This window comes from Oryctolagus cuniculus, chromosome 15, assembly GCF_964237555.1.
Source record: "Oryctolagus cuniculus chromosome 15, mOryCun1.1, whole genome shotgun sequence".
In the NCBI taxonomy this organism is placed as follows: domain Eukaryota; kingdom Metazoa; phylum Chordata; class Mammalia; order Lagomorpha; family Leporidae; genus Oryctolagus; species Oryctolagus cuniculus.
The window spans coordinates 29,266,574-29,282,333 of record NC_091446.1 but is presented as its reverse complement, the minus strand read 5'-3'; the positions used below and the strand labels follow the sequence as shown (position 1 = coordinate 29,282,333).

At 44.9% G+C, this 15,760-nt stretch overlaps 1 long non-coding RNA gene across 1 annotated transcript; it reads left to right on the top strand.

Moving 5' to 3' along the window:
• The first annotated feature begins 288 nt into the window (after positions 1-288).
• Positions 289-9,566, top strand: LOC138845319 (uncharacterized). The gene is made up of 3 exons (XR_011382326.1): positions 289-1,001; positions 1,408-1,624; positions 9,175-9,566. It is a non-coding gene; the product is annotated as an uncharacterized lncRNA (long non-coding RNA).
• The last annotated feature ends 6,194 nt before the right edge of the window (positions 9,567-15,760 follow it).

The window sequence follows — 15,760 nt, the reverse complement described above, 5'->3', positions numbered from 1 at the left end:
GAACTAGAACCCGGTGTGCCGGCGCCGCAGGCAGAGGATTAGCCTAGTGAGCCGCGGCGCTGGCCGAATTTCAATTTTTTGCACCAAAATAAACACCATTTAACACCATTTTCCCTCAAACTGTTTGAAGTGCCCTTGTATGTGCTACTTATGTTCCTGTTTCCCTCCGCATAATTCTATATGTGAGATGCATCCACACTGCTGCACTGAGCCTCTGTGCCAGGCGAAGGCCCCCCGTGGTTGCACTTATCAGTAGCTCATTCCTTTTTATTACTGAGTAGTAATCCATTGTATGAATATACAATTTATTTCTCCATTCCCCTGTTGGTGGACTTTGGATTGTTTCCAGTTTGGGGCTTTTGTAAATAAAGCTGTTAAAACCTTTATGCTGTCATTTCTCTGGAGAGTGGAAAGGCTGGGCCCTATGGCAAGTACATGCTTAACTTTATAAGGAACTGCCAGATTGCTTTCCAGATCGCTGTACACCTACATCAACGTATGAGATTCCAGTTGCTCCACAATCTTACTAACATGAGTCTTTCTCACTTGGGCTGCTGGGATGAGAGTGTAGTGTATGTCGCAGTGCTATGCCATCATAGTGGTAGACTGTTACCTTTATTTTCTTTTTTTTTTTAAAGATTTATTTTATTTATTTGAAAGATAGAGTTACACAGAGAGGCAGAGACAGAGAGAGAAGTCTTCCATCTGCTGGTTCACTCCTCAGGTGGCCGCAACGGCCGGAGCTGCGCTGATCAGAAGCCAGGAGCCAGGAGCTTCTTCCGGGTCTCCCATGCAGGTGCAGGGGCCCAAGGACTTGGGCCATCTTCTACTGCCTTCCCAGGCCACAGCAGAGAGCTGGATCAGAAGAGGCGCAGCCGGGACTCGAACTGGTGCCTATATGGGATGCTGGCGCTTCAGGCCAGGGCTTTAACCTGTTGTGCCACAGCGCCAGCCCTACCTTGTATTTTCTTAATGACCAATGAGGTTGAGCAGATTTCCAGGTACTTTATCTTCTTTGGTTAAGTGTTGATATCTTTTGCTTTTTAGAAAGTGGGTGGTTGTCTTTGGACTATTCCACTGTGTTCTCTAGAACACAAGTACTTTGTTCAGTATGTTTTACAAACAATTTCTCCCCATATGTGGGTTATCTTTATTTTTAAAAACAGTATCTCCATAAGAGAAAACATTTCAAATTTGATTAAGTATGACTTATTGAATTTTTTTTAATGGTTTGTGGTTTTGGGGTTATATTTGAGAAATCTTCTCCAAATTCAAGTTTTTTAACTTTACTATGTTTTATTATGGAAGTTGTTTGGTTTTGTCTCTTATGTTATTAGGTCTATGATCTTTTCCAAGTTAATTTTTGTATATGGTGTGAAGTAAGGGTTAAAATCATTTTCTTGGCAGGGTTGGGGGATCTGGCTAACTCACATAGTTCCAGCACCATCATCTGTTGAAGATTACCCATCCCCATATTTTATTGCCTGTTACTTTTGTGAAGAATCAATTGGCCATTTATGTGTGGTCTGCGTCTGGACTCTCCATTCTGCTCCACTGATCCGTTCTCCTGTCCCTATACCAACAACACACTGCATTGCTGTATCTTCCCGAGCTCGGAAGTCAGGTAACACAGCCTTTCAACTTCATTCCTTTTCTTTTCTTTTCTTTTTTTTTTTTTTTTTTAACAGGCAGAGTGAACAGTGAGAGAGAGAGACAGAGAGAAAGGTCTTCCTTTGCCGTCAGTTCACCCTCCAATGGCCGCTGCGGCCGGCGCACCGTGCTGATCCAAAGCCAGGAGCCAGGTGCCTCTCCTGGTCTCCCATGCGGGTGCAGGGCTCAAGGACCTGGGCCATCCTCCACTGCACTCCCGGGCCACAGCAGAGAGCTGGACTGGAAGAGGGGCAACTGGGACAGAATCCAGCGCCCCGACTGGGACTAGAACCCAGGGTGCTGGCGCCGCAAGGTGGAGGATTAGCCTAGTGAGCCGCAGCACCAGCTCAACTTCTTTCCTTTTCAAAGTTGTTTTGGATGTTCTAGAGCTTTTGCATCTCCATATGCATTTTAGAATCTATTTGCCAATTTCTACAAATACAAGCCTGCTGGGATTGTGAGATTGCATTGAATCTATGAGTTGGTTTGGGAATTATTGACATCATAATAATATTGAGTCTTCCAATGCATAAACATAATATTTCTCCATTTATTTCAGCTTTCTTTAATTTCTGTTAGCAATGTTTTATGATTTTCAACATATACGTTTTATGCATGTTTGGTCAAATAAATCTCTACTATTTAATATTTTTGATGCTGCAAATAGTATGTTTTTAAATCTCTATTTCCTGTTGTTTATCAGTTATAAATAGAAATACAGTTTAGGGACAGCATTGTGGTGCAGCGGGACGCCATCCTGGATTAGAGTGCCAGGTAAGTCCAGCTGCCCTGCTGCTTTTTTTTTTTTTTTTAAGGTATACTTATTTATTTGAAAGGTAGAATTACACACAGAGAGAAGGAGAGGCAGAGAGAGAGAGGTCTTCCATCCGCTGGTTCACTCCCCAGTTGGCCACAACGCCCGGAGCTGCGCTGACCTGAAGCCAGGTGCCAGGAGCTTCCTCTAGGTTTCCCACACGGGTGCAGGGTCCCGAGGACTTGGGCCATCTTCTACTGCTTCCCAGGCCACAGTAGAGAGCTGGATTGGAAGTGGAGCAGTCGAGACTCGAACTGGCACCCATATGGAATGCCAGCACTGCAGGCTGTGGCTTTATCCGCTATGCCACAGTGCCAACCCCCTGCTCTGCTTCTGATCCAGGTTCCTACCAAGGCATCTGGGAAAGCAGTGGAAGATGGCCCAAGTACTTGGGACTCTTACCACTGATGTGAGAGATTAGGGTGGAGTTCTTGGCTCCTGGCTTCAGCCTGTCCCAGCCCAGGCCATTGCAACCATTTGGGGAGTGAAACAGCAAATGGAAGATCTCTCTGTCTCTCCCTCTCTCTGTCACTTTGCCTTTCAAATAAATACTTTTTAAAGGAAATACAATTAATTTGTACTTGTAAAAACAGGTTTCTAGGCCATTGCGCCATAATAAGGACTGGCATATGGTGCAAGAATTTGTATTTTTAACAAATTCCCAAATGATGTTGAAACTGCTTGGGGGAATACCTTTTTTTTTTTTTTTTTTTTTTTTTTTTTTTTTTTTGACAGGCAGAGTTAGAGAGAGAGAGGGAGAGAGAGAGAGAGAGAGGTCTTCCTTTTCCATTGGTTCATCACCCAAATGGCTGCTAGGGCTGGTGCTGCGTGCGGCGTGCTGTGCCCATCCGAAGCCAAGAGCCAGGTGCTTCCTCCTGGTCTCCCATGCAGGTGCAGGGTCCAAGCACTTGGGCCATCCTCCACTGCACTCCCGGGCCACAGCAGAGAGCTGGACTAGAAGAGGAGCAGCTGGGACTAGTACCCGGTGCCCCAACCGGGACTAGAACCCAGTGTGCCGGTGCCGCAGGTAGAGGATTAGCCTAGTGAGCCAGGGCGCCGGCCGGGGCAATACCCTTTTTAAAAAGTTGTTCATTTATTTACTTATATGAGAGGCAGAGAGACAGACAGACAGAAAATGCTGCCATTCACTGGCTTATTCCCCAAATGCCTGCAATGGCCCAGGCTGGACCAGGCCAAAGCTAGGAGTCAGGAATTCAATCTAGGGGGTAGGAATTCAATCTGGGGGTGGGGGGAGTGGGCAGGAACCCAACTACTTGAGTCATCACTAGACTCTGTAGTGGAGCGGGAACTTGACCTTGGACATTCCGCCATGAGATGTGAGCATCTTAACTGCTATGCCTGATGCCCACCCCGAGGAATGCTCTTTGAGACTTAAGTATTGACACAAATGTTCTGGTCAAAGCTCTGTTCTAAACCAAACTTGTCACCTGGCCCTAAGTTAGCTGTTCTGGTTTCCTCTTTTCCAGAAATGGCCCCATCATCCAATTCCATGTCCATTGGTAACTGAATGAAGGGATGAAGGTTCCCATTGAAAAGTCAACCTGGGGCTGGCACTGTAGTGTAGTGGGTAAAGCTGCTGTCTGCAGTGCCAGCATCCCATATAGGCACAGTTTGAGTCCCGGCTGCTCCATTTCCAATCCAGCTGTCTGCTGTGGCCTGGGAAAGCAGTAGAAGATGGCCCAAGTCCCTGGGCCCTTGCACCCGCATAGAAGACCCAGAGGAAGCTCCTGGCTCCTGGCTTCAGATTGGCCCATCTCTGGCTGTTGTGGCCAGTTGGGGAGTGAATCAGAGGATGGAAGACCTCTCTCTCTCTCTCTCTCTCTCTCTCTGCCTCTCCTTCTCTCTCTCTGTGTAACTCTGACTTTCAAATAAATAAATCTTTTAAAAAGAAAAGAAAAGTCAACCTACAACCTCACATCAAATCAGTTGCCACCCTAATGATACACTCCTGAACATGTGTCCCCTTTGTCCTCCTCATTTTCTTTTTTAAAAAAGATTTATTTTTTACTTGCTTGAAAGGCAGAGTTATGGAGTGAGGAGAGAGACAGAGAGAGACAGAGAGAATCTCCATCTGCTGGTTCATTCCCTAAATGGCCTCAATGGCAGGGCTGGGCCAGGCTGAAGCCAGGAGCTTGGAGCTTCTTCTGGATCTCCCACGTGGGTGTCGGGGCTTAAGCACTTAGGCTACTTTCCCAGGCATATTAGCAGGCAGCTGGATTGGAGGGGAGCAGCTGGGACTCGAACTGGCGCCCATATGGGATGCTGGCACTTGCAGGCATTGGCTTTACCTGCTACGCCACGGCGCTGGCCCCTTCACTTTCTTAAATTATCATATCCACATTACTTCTCCATTTGACCTGTGAAATCACCTCCTAACGAATCTCTCTGCCTCTGATCTCTTCATCCTACAGTCTGTTTTCCACAATCCCAGGCTCATCTTTCTATTTAGTGACTTGGATCCTGCCTGTCTCCCACTAAATAACCCCCCCCACACACACACACACAAGGGTCCCTCCTGCCTTCTGAATTAAGTCTAAAATTCTTATTCTGATGTTTCAGAGACTTTCAGGAGCCTACCCAATATCCATCCCCCTTTTTCATCTTTGAATTCATACCTTATCTAGGTGAGCAGTATGCCCAGATTTGGACAAATTCTGTTTCTCAATATCTCTTACAAATAAGTGGCCAAGGGATTAAATTCTGGCCAGTGAAATGTAAATACAAATTGTTGGGTACCACCTCCTGGAGAATCCTATAAAATTTCTGTAAAGAGGACAGCGAGTTGGACAGCTGCCTGTCTTCCCTTTCATTGGTCCCCTCGCCTGCCTGCTACGCTAGAGCTCCAATAGGCCTCCTAGACTATGAGGCAACATTAAAGATGAAGGCACTCCCTGAGCACCTCAGGAAGCTGCGTCCCCAGTACAGCACAGGTGCCATACTGATCCCAAATCATCACATTCTGAATTTATTTTTCCTTGGAGTAAAAGAGACATACAAACCAATACATGGTTTCAGCTACTGTTCTTTGACTGCTTGGAGTCAACCCCTAATCCTGCCTGACGCGTCTGATACTCAAAACTCTAAATATTAGCCCCTGAATACTTTCCAGTCCCCTCCCGATCCCCCCCATAAATACCTTATACGACAGCCCACCCACACTATTTTCTGTTTCCTAAAGACGGTTTGTACCAGCCTGTCTCTATTTTTGTACTTCTTAGTACTTCTTTCTCCATGTTTACCTATTGAAGTCAAATACAGGTGCCCCCTTCTCCATGAATCCCTGATTCTTCCAGCCAAACGTGATTGCTCCCTCTTCTAAACTCAGAATATTTTGATTGTATCTTTTTTAGCACTTAGAGTCTGCCCCAAGTCATCAGTACTCAGAGCCTATCCTGCTGGGTTCTGAGCTCCCTGGTACCGTGCCAAGCACAGGGTTAGTGCGCAGCAAGGATTCAATACAGTAATGCATGAACAATCAAAGGAAGGGAGGAATGCAAACAGCGACATTGCTGCTCTCATCCGGGGCATTCATCCGGCTCCACTCATCTGAAGACACAACATGAAGCTTAGAAAGTTGCCACATTGTTCAAGGAGAAGAGAGAGGCAGTAGGCACAGGGTAGCACAAGATGCTTCCTCTGTGTGCAAAAAGCAAGGCTAAGGGGGAATTACTATTGACCCAGCCTGCCCTATAAGAACAGCAACAAATATTTACAAGTCCAGAGTATGTGCGGATACCATGCAAAATGATTTACCTGCAGTACTTCATTTACTATAACCCACCAACAGTGTATGAGATTGGTCCTAGCCTTTCCCCATCCCGAGGGAGCACACTGAGTTTTCAAGGGCTTACCCAACTTATCCAGGGTGACAGGGCTTGAGCACAGCACAACCAGAGCTGGGGCTCAGTCATCTCTGATCCCAAGCCGTGTTTCTCCCCCCCAAAGAAACCTTTTATTTAAGGAATACAAATTTCCCAAGTTCAACTTTAGGACTATAATGATTCTCCCACCATACCTGCCGTCCCACCCCTACTCCCACTTCTCCTCCTCCTCCCTCTCCCTTTCCCAGTCCCTTTCTCCATTAAGACTCATTTTCAATTAACTTTATACACAGAAGACCAACTCCATACTAAGTAAAGATTTCAACAATTTGCACACATACACACACACACACACAAAACTGAGAACAAGTTAATTATCATAATGCAACTCATTGAGGACAGAAGTCCTGCATGGGAAGTTGGTGCACAGTGACTCCTGTTGTTAATTTAACAATTAACACTCTTATGTATGATGACAATGATCACCCAAGGCTCTTGACATGAGCTGCCATGGCTGTGGAAGCTTTTCAAATCCAGTATACTCCATCAGTATTTAGACAAGGCCATAAGCAAAGTGGAAGTTCTCTCCTCCCTTCAGAGAAAACTACCTCCTTCTTTGGTGGCCCCTTCTTTCTGCTGGGGTCTCTCTCCCAGAGATCCTTCCTGTAGGACATTTTTAACCACAGTGTCTTGGCTTTCCATGCCCGAAATGCCCAAAGCCATGCTCTTACTCACCTGCCAGGCTGTGCGAGATGTGGCTGGCTGTCCCACAAAATGGTGAGGCCGTGGCATATAGGAATATGGTTGTATCCACTTACTCTGAAAGCGCCTACACGGTGCCTGCTCTGTCCTGAAGGGTCAGCAGAATTATTGCCATTAAAATAATCCCAGGAAAAAGAGGTGACCCCTTTCACCAAGTACAGTAGAGAACTCAGGACACTGGAGGAGGCGAGCATGAGACTGTCACGGGAGGAGAGGGCAGACCAGCTTGAGGCCCGGAACCCAGGGACGGCAATGGGCTGGGCTTCCTGGGCTTCCTTTCCATCCCACTTCCTGCATCCCAGGCTTAGCGCTAAGAAAGCCACATCCACACCAAACACAAACAATGGCCCAAGGTACTTTCAGTAGAAGGCTCCTCTCTCCAAACTAGGGAACGGGTATCCTAGAAAGACAACTTTCAGACAATATCCGCTCTGCTCCAGCCAAACACCGCAGGAAAGCGTGGCGCTCCCCTGCCACCCAAGCCGGCCAAGGCTGAGAGGTGAGCCTCGACTTTCACTTCCACCAGCCTCTAACGCGGCAACCGGATTCCGGGTGGAGTAGTTGGAGAAGACCAAGCTGGGAGCTGGGATGCTTGTCTGCTTGGAGACCAGGTGGGAATCCTGTATTTCACCCGTGCCCCACGGTAATGGAAGGCTCCTTCCTCTTTCCACTGGGTTAGCGTCAGAGGCGGCAGAATAAAGAGGCAGGAGTTTCACCCCCTGCCCGAGGCCGTGTGGGTGGCATAACGAGGCAGGCTGACCCCTCATAGCTCGGCAGCTGTCAGCGGAAGCCTGTTGCGGAGCTGGAACTCCCACTCCCTCCGCCAGCAATGAAGACGCCAAATGAGGACCCTGGAACTCTACAAAATGAGCTCTCCCCTCCAACTGCTAAAGTGGTATCAGAGGAACTCGGCTAAAAGTGAAAATTTGTATATGATCAAGAGTCACATAACATCGTACCCCAAGTGCCAAAGTTTCTCTTGAAAATCACTCATCACACCAAGAGCCAGGAAGATGTCAATCTGAATGATAAAAGACAATTGTGAATGGGGCGGTGCCCTGGCTCACTTGGTTAATCCTCCTCCTGCGGCGCCAGCATCCCATATGGGCGCCGGTTTCTTTCCCGGCTGCTCCTCTTCCAGTCCAGCTCTCTGCTGTGGCCCGGGAAGGCAGTGGAGGATGGCCCAGGTGCTTGGGCCCTGTGGCCCTGTGCCCATATGGGAGACAAGGAGAAGCACCTGGCTCCTGGCTTCAGATCGGTGCAGCACCGGCCGTAGCAGCCATTTGGGGGGAGGGGTGAACCAACGGAAGGAAGACCTTTCTCTCTGTCTCTCTCTCTCACTGTATATAACTCTACCTGTCAAAAAAAATAATAATAATAATAAGTGGGCCAGCGCCGCGGCTCACTAGGCTAATCTTCCGCCTTGTGGCGCCGGCACACGGGGTTCTAGTCCCAGTCGGGGCGCCGGATTCTGTCCCGGTTGCCCCTCTTCCAGGCCAGCTCTCTGCTGTGGCCAGGGAGTGCAGTGGAGGATGGCCCAAGTACTTGGGCCCTGCACCCCATGGGAGACCAGCAGAAGCACCTGGCTCCTGGCTTCGGATCAGCGCGGAGCACCAGCCGCAGCACACCGGCCACGGCGGCCATTGGAGGGTGAACCAATGGCAAAAGGAAGATCTTTCTCTCTGTCTCTCTCACTGTCCACTCTGCCTGTCAAAAAATAAATAAATAAATAAATAAATAAAAGACAATTGTGAAAAAGACACTGAGATGACAAAGATGTCAGAATTATCTGACAGAGACTTTTAAAGTGACCATTACAAAAATGCTTGAAGAAACAATTGTGAACAGATTTTAAACAAATAAAAGAAAAGTCTCAGCAAATAAATAAAAGAGATAAAAAAGAAACAAATAGAAAAATTTAAATTGAGAAAACACAGTAAAAACATCAGTAAATGGGCTTCAAAACCAGAATGGAGAGGGCAAAGGAAAGAATTAGTGAGCTGGAAGGTAGAATAATGGAAATTACCCAGTCAGAACAGAGGAAAAATACTGAAAACAGGCTGAGGAACTACAATAAAAGTTCTAACATTTGTGTCACTGTTTCAGAAGGAAAGGAGAGAGGAAGCAAGATTGAAAAGGCACTGAGGGGCCTGCGCTGTGGCGTAGCAGGTAAAGCCACCACCTACAGTGCTGGCATCCCATGTGGGCGGCGGCGGTTCAAGTCCCAGCTGCTCTACTTCTGATCCAGCTCTCTGCTATGGTCTGGGAAGGAGTAGAAGATGGCCCAAGTCCTTGGGCCCCTGCACCCAGAGATCTGGGGGAAGCTCCTGGCTCTGGATGGGCCCAGCTCTGGCTGTTGTGGCCATTTGAGGAGTGAACCAGCAGATGGAAGATCTCTCTCTCTGTCTCTCTCTCTCTGTCTCTCTCTCTCTGCCTCTGCCTCTCTGTAACTCTGCCTTTAAATAAATAAATAAATCCTAAAAAATAAGAAAGAAAAAGCACTGAAAGAGGGGAACAAAAACTCCCCAAGTTTGGCAAAAACACAAACTACAGATTCAAGACGCCGCGGGAACTCCAGACCAACTAAACTCAAAGACATCTGTCCCAAGAACATACTGGGCAAACTTTTGAAAAATGAAGAATAAAAATCTCTTGAAAGCAGTGAGAGAGAATTGATACCTTATCTGTAGGGGAAAAGGTCGAATTGACAGTGGATTTCTCATCAGGAACCAGAGAGAACAGAAGGAAAAGCACATTTTTATAAAAGAAAGTGCCAATCTAGAATATCTAGTAAAAATATCTTCCAGCAGTGAGGGGAACAGAGTCACTTTGGAAGGGAGTTTGGCAGTTCCTTCCAAACTGAAAGTACTGCACATTCAGTCCAGCTCCTTGCTGCTTACCCAAAGGAGCTGAAAAATTAGGGCTACACAAATCTTCACTAAATGTTTACAGCAGCTTCATTAGTAATTGCCCAAACTGAACGGCCAGATAAATGGGGGCACACGCAAACAATGGAATATTACTTAGAGTTAAAAAGAAATGGGCTCTCGAGCCATGAAAAGACATGGAGGAAACTGAAATGTGTGTTATCCAGTGAAGAAGTGCGAAAGGGCTACACACTGTCAAGTTCCAGCTCTGACATTCTGCAGAGGCACAGCTGTAGGGAGAGCAAGACGATCACTGGCTAGGGAGCGAGGGGTGAACAGTGGGGCACAGAGCGTGTTTAGGGCAGTGAAATACTCGGTACGACACTCCAGTGATGGAGCCCTGTCATTACTCACTCGTCCAAATGCACGGAATGTGCAACATCGAGAATGAACTCTAATGGAAATGTTGGATTTGGGGTGATCATGATGTGACAATGTTCTTCATTAATTAGGAAGGGAGGGAGGGAGGAAAGAGAGAGAGAGGAAAATTAGGGGATATCAAGACATTCTCAGATGTGCACGAACTAGGAATACATCTCCAGCAGATGTACCCTAAAAGAATGGCTAAAAGAGGGGCGGCTTTCGGTGCAGCCCTTAAGCCCCTGGTTGGGATGCCTCATCCAATGTTGGAACACCTGGGTTCAAGTCTCCGCTCTACTCCTGATTCCAGCTTCTTGCTAATGTGTATCTTGGGAAGTACTGGTGATGGCTCAAGCAGTTGGGTCCCTGGCACCCACGTGAAAGACTCAGACTGAATTCCCAGCCTGGCCCAGACTTGGCTCTTGTGTGCATTTGGGGCATGATACCTCTCTTACCAGATACCTCTCTTCGTTTATTTTTTTTCCTCTCTCTTCTCTCTCTCTCTGTGCCTTTCAAAAAATTAAATTATTAAAATTTAAACTAGGGGTGAGTATTGTGTATTAAGCCACTTGTGAAACTGACATCCCGTTGAGTGCCTGTGCTTGTTTGAGTCCCAGCCGCTCCACTTCTGATCCAGCTCCGAGCTAACGTGCCGGGAATGCAGCAGCAGGTGGCCAAAGTGTCTGGGCTGGTGCCACCTGTGGGGGAGACCCAGGCCCCTGGCTTTGGCCTGGCCCAGCCCTGATCAATGAGGCCATTTGGAGAGTGAACCAGTAGATGAAAGATCTTTCTGTCTGTATCTCTCTCTATAACTCTACCTTTAAAATAAATAATAAATCTTTAAAAGCTTTTTAAAATAAAAGTGGCTAAAGAAACTTATCTAAATAAAAAAGAAATGATAAAAGAAGAAACCTTGGAACATCAGGAAGAAAGAACACAGTAAGCAAAATTATGGGTAAAGACAATTACGTTTGACTGTTGAAGCAAAAATTATAATGCTACCTGGTGTACATAGGGGCAGTATTTAAGATGATCATAATATAAATGAGTAAGGATAAAGGAATGTCATTTAAACTTCCTTTAAACTGACTGATAAAATTATGATGACCAGTAGACTGTGACAAGTTACAAGTCCATAATGTGATCCCTAAGGCACCACTAAAAACACTATACAGGGGCCGGCACTGTGGCGTAGTGGGTAAAGCCGCTGCCTGCAGTGCCAGCATCCCACATGGGCACCAGTTCAATTCCTGGCTGTTCTACTTCTGATCCAGCTCTCTGCTATGGTCTGGCAAAGCAGTGGAAGATGACCCAAGAGCTTGGGCCCCTGCACTTGAGTGGGAGACCCGGAAGAAGCTCCTGGCTTCAGATCTGCCCAGCTCCAGCTGTTGTGGCCATTTGGGGAGTGAACAAGTGAGTGGAAGGCTTCTGTCTCTTTACCTCTGTCTCTCTGCAACTCTGCCTTTCAAATAAATAAATAAATAAATAAAATCTTTAAACAAAACCCTCTATAAAAAGAGATATACCAAAAAACACAATAGAGAAATAACAACAGAACTCTAAAAAATGTTGAAGTAATTCACAGAAAAGCAGAAAAACAAATGAAAGACAAAACAATAAAATAAAATAGTAGACATAAGTCTTAATATATCAATGATTACATTAAATGTAAATGTTCTGTGTACACAAATTAAAAGACAAAGATGGGCAGAATTGAAGAAAAATTATGACCTAACTATAGCTGTTTAAAAGAAACTCACTTCAAATATAACAATATGGTCAACCTGAAAGCAAAAGGATGGGAAAATATACATCACACAAGCAAAGAAGGCAAAAAATGGCTACACTGATTTCAGATAAAGTAGACTTTGAAGCAAAAAAATCACCAGAGACAAAGAGGGATGTGATATAATGACTAAAGTGTCAGTCTGGAGACGTGTTGTGGCACAGCGGGTTAACCACCACTTGGAAGCCCCGCATCCCGTAGCAGAGTGCCAGTCTGAGTCCCATCCCCTGTGCTGCCAATCCACCTTCCTGCTACTGCACTCTGGGAGGCCGCAGATGATGGCTCAAAAGCTTGGACTCCTGCTGCCCACCTGAGAGAACCAGGTGATGTTCTGGGCTTCTGGCTTTGGCCTGGCCCAGCGCTTACCACTGTAGCCATTTGAAAATGAACCAGCAGATAAAAGATCTCTCACTCTTGTTCCCACTTTGCACTTCAAATAAATGAAAATAAACGTTTATGAAGTGTCAATCCACCAAGAAGACATAGCAATCCTAAATGCCTATGCACCAAGCAACAAAACTACAAAATATGTAAAGCAAATCCTTATAGAACTGAAAGAAACAGGCAAAGCACAATTATAACCGAAAACTTCAACAACTGAAAGAACAATGAGAGAAAATTAGAAGTCAACAATAACATCAGTCAACCACATATAATTAACACTTAACTAAGTACCACATTCGACAGCAGCAGAATACACATTGTTTTCAAGCATCCATAGGACATACACCAAGATAGACCATATCCCAGACCATTCAACGAATTCAATAAGTTTAAAAGAATTGAAATCAGAGGCAGGCATCTGGGCTAGCGATTAAGATGCTGGTTAGGATGCTTCCCTCCCATGTCAGAGGCCTGAGTTCAATACCTGACTCCAGCTCCTGGCTCCAGCTTCCTGCTAATGCAGACCCTGGAGGCACCAGTAATGGCTCAAGCGGTTGGGTCCCTGACATCTATGTGGGAGAATGGATTGAGTTTCCAGTTCCTGGCTTCAGCCCAGACCAGTCTCAGCCATTGCAGACTTTGGGAAGTAAACCACAGATGTATCTCTCCGTTTCTCATTTAAATAAAGTATTTTTAAAGAATTGAAATGATATGGAATGTGTTCTCTAACCACAAATGGAATTTTTTAAGTGAAATTGATAGCATAAAGATATAGGAAAATCTTTTCTTTAAAAAGATTTATTTTATTTATTTGAAAGATAGAATTACAGAGAGAGATAGAGACAGAGAGGTCTTCCATCTGCTGGTTTACTCCCCAGTTGGCCGCAATGGCCAGAGTTGCGCTGATCAGAAGCCAGAAGCCAGGAGCCAGGAGCTTCTTCTGGGTCTCCCACATGGGTGTAGGGGCCCAAGTGCTTGGGACATCTCCCACTGCTTTCCCAGGCCATAGCAGAGAGCTGGATCGAAGTGGAGCAGTGGGACTAGAACCAGCGCCCCTTTGGGATGCCGGCGCTTCAGGCCAGGGCTTTAATCCACTGCGCCATGGTGCTGGCCCCATAGGATAATCTTAATAAAACACTTGGAAATAAAACAAAACACTTATTATAATCTGTAAGCCAAGGAAGTCCCACAGTAAATTTAAAATATGCCAAGTAAAATAAAAATATAACATATCAAAATTTGTAGGCTCTAGCTAAAGCAGGTAAATTTATAGCACTCAATTATGCATTAGAAAAGAAGAAAATCTCAAAATAATCTATGATCAAACCTCAAGAATTTTAAAAAAGAGCAAAATAAAGCAAGTTGAGAAGGAAATAATAAAGAGTGGAAATCAATGAAATTGAAAACAGAAATAGAGAAATATCAGTGAACAAATTTGATCTTTGACAGATCAATAAAATTGGCAATAATCTAGCAAGAATGACAAACTACAAAGGAAAAAACAGAGAAAACACCAATTTCCAATACTGGACTGAAATGGGATATCACCACAAACCTTACAAACATGATGTACGCAATGAAATAGATAAGGAAATACCAAGAAAAGCTGCACACATACATCTGATGATTCAGATGAAATGAACAATCCTTGAAAAACACAAACTACCAGGACTCACCCAACATGATAATTTGAAAAGCCCTCTAAGTTGTTGGGGGTTTTTTTTAGCCCTCTAAATATTAAGAAAATTTAATTTATAATTTTTTAAAGATTTATTTATTTACTGGAAAGTCAGTGTTACATAGAGAGGAGAGGCAGAGACACAGAGAGAGAGAGAGAGAGAAGTCTTTCATCCGATGGTTCACTCCCCAGATGGCAGTAACGGCTGGAGCTGCACCAATCTGAAGCCAGGAGCCAGGAGCTTCTTCTGGGTCTCCCACGTGGGTGCAGGGGCCTAAGGACTTGGGCCATCTTCCACTGCTTTCCCAGGCCATAGCAGAGAGCGGGATTGGAAGTGGAGCAGCCAGGACTAGAACTGGCACCCATATGGGATGCCAGCGCTTCAGGCCAGGGCATTAACCCATTGTGCCACAACACCAGCCCCAGTATAATTTTAAAATTTCCAAAAAAGAAATCTTTAAGCCCAGGTGGTTTTATTGGAAAACTACCAAATATGTTATGAAGAATGAACAGCAGTGCCACAAAATCTTTTCCAGAAAATGGAGAGGACGGAACATGTCCCAATTAATTTTGTAAAAATTAGTGTTACCCAGATACCATTAGACAAAGACAATACCAAAAACAAACAAAACTACAGACCAGTGTCTCCCAGGAATATAGACACAAATTCTCAACAAAATGCTAACAAATCAAATTTAGCAATAAGTAGAGTTTTACTTGTAACCATGATCAACTGAAATATATTCCAGGGATGAAAGGCTGGTTCATTATTCACAAATTAACCAATGTATTCTACCTTACTAACAGGCTATAGAAGTAGAAACACATGCTATTATCAGTTAATGTGGGAAAACATTCAACAAAACTCAACTAGCCAGAAGCATAAGGCAAGAAAAGGGAATCAAAGCATTCAGATCAGAAAGGAACACATTATTTTCTACATAGAAAGTCTCTGTAAGTCTACAAAAAAATTTCCAGTACTAATGAGTGATTTCAGGAAGGTTGAAGGATATAGGTAAATATACAAAACCATCAACTGTATTTCTATACTCTAGCGATGAGTATGTGGACACTGAAATTAAAATAAGGTACAGTTTACCACCACTCAGAACTAAAATACTCCGATGTAAATCTAACAAAACATGTTCAAGACTTGTTTGCTGAAAACTACAAACTGTTGAGGGAGGAAATAGAAACAGATCAAATAAACAAATAAATGGAGAGAGAACCATGTGCACAACTTGGAGGACCCAGCACAGTAAAAGGTAAGAATTCTCCCCAAGTTGATACACAGTTGTAACAAAATTCTTCTGAAAATCTTAGTAAGATTTGTTGCAAATATAGATAGAGCTAAAAAAAATTTTTGAGAGACAGAGAGCATGAGAGGAGAGAGGGAGAGCGAGAGAGAGAAGGACTCAAACCCAGGCATGTGATATGGGTGCAGGCGTAGTTACGTGGGTCTTAACTCAGCCCAAATGCCCATTCCCTAGATAGCACTATTCTAAAATTGGTATGTAAAAGCCAAGAAGCTACAATAACAAAAAACACTAACGCAGG